Source organism: Aquarana catesbeiana, linkage group LG01 (genome assembly GCF_042186555.1).
Source record: "Aquarana catesbeiana isolate 2022-GZ linkage group LG01, ASM4218655v1, whole genome shotgun sequence".
Classification (NCBI taxonomy): Eukaryota; Metazoa; Chordata; class Amphibia; order Anura; family Ranidae; genus Aquarana; species Aquarana catesbeiana.
In genome coordinates, this window is record NC_133324.1 from 323,973,571 (window position 1) to 323,975,271 (window position 1,701).

Sequence of the window (1,701 nt, forward strand, 5' to 3'; positions counted from 1 at the left end):
GTATATGTGTACTATTCTATCAGGACTGCTATCAGGATCCTTGCTGATAATTTCTGTTTGTACATTGAATGTATGTACTGTTATTAGTCTCTTCCTACATAAAGCTTGTATTATTTATATACTGTTGTGCATCTATATGCTTATATAGAATAAAATACACAATATTGTCAAAATTATTGGGATGTCTGCCTTTACACGCACATGGACTTTAATGGCACCCCAGTCTTCGTCTCTAGGGTTCAATATTGAGTTGGCCCACCCTTTGCAGCTGTAACAGCTTCAATTCTTCTAGGAATGCTGTCCACACGGTTTAGGAGTGTGTCTATGGGAATGTTTGACCAATCTTCCACAAGCGCATTTGTGAGGTCAGACACTGATGGTGGACGAGAAGGCCTGGCTCGCAGTCTCTGCTCTAATTCATCCCAAAAGTGTTCTATCAGGTTGAGGTCAGGACTCTGTGCAGGCCAGTCAAGTTCCTCCACCCAAAACTTCCTCATCTATGTCTTTATGGACCTTGCTTTGTGCACTGGTGCACAGTCATGTTGGAACAGGAAGGGGCAATCCCCAAACTGTTCTCACAAAGTTGGGATCATGAAATTGTCCAAAATGTTGTGGTATGCTGACACCTTAAGAGTCCCCTTCAATGAAACGGGGTCAAGCCCAATTCCTGAAAAACAACCCCACACCATAATCCCCCTTCCGCCAAATGATTTGGACCAGTGCACCAAGCAAGGTCCATAAAGACATGGATGAGCGAGATTAGGGTGGAGGAACTTCATTGGCCTGCACCTCAACCCAATAGAACACCTTTGGGATGAATTAGAGTGAAGACTGCGAGCCAGGCCTTCTCGTCCAACATCAGTACCTGATCTCACAAATGCGCTTGTGGAAGAATGGTCAAACATTCACATAGACACTTCTAAACCTTGTGGACAACCTTCCCAGAAGAGTTGAAGCTGTTATAGCTGCAAAGGGTGGGCCAACTCAATATTGAACCCTACGGACTAAGACTGGGATGCCATTAAAGTTCATGTGCGTGTAAAGGCAGGCATCTGGATACTTTTGACAATATATTGTATATTTCATTTTCCGATTGTTCAATTTTTTAATGGTTAGTGGAGTTTATGTTCATTTTAATTGGATTTTCTACTGGTTAGTGGGGTGATGGGGTGGTGAACGTGGTTTTAGTTTAGTAGAAAAATTGTATATATTGTTAAACCTGTTTAATACATTTATATAGCAGATCTGGATGAAATTTTAGGGGCTCCAGAACAAAATTAGTCGACATATCCAAGAAAGAACGTTCTAAGAATGTTTTGATGAGAATTTTTGTATGAATGTCCATAAAAAATTCTACTAGTGTATGGTCAGCTTAAGCCCCCATTCACAATGGTCCTAATCTTTGAACTCGTGCTACTTCAGCACGGTTTCAAAGCCGCACATCAGTGCGATTTACACTGCCGATTTCATTGCGGCTTGCAACTTCATTTAACAGAAGTCTATGCAAGTCGCAATGAAATTGGTAAAGAGTAGTGCAGAAACCTTTTTCATAATCGCTGCGACATGAGTCGCAGTGATATGAACAGTTCCATTGCCGGCAATAGGGTGCGACTTGTCATATGATTTGGAACTGTCAAATCACATGACAAGTCGTATCAGTGTGAACAGGGACCAAGGCTACTCATTCACTGAGGTTGAAAG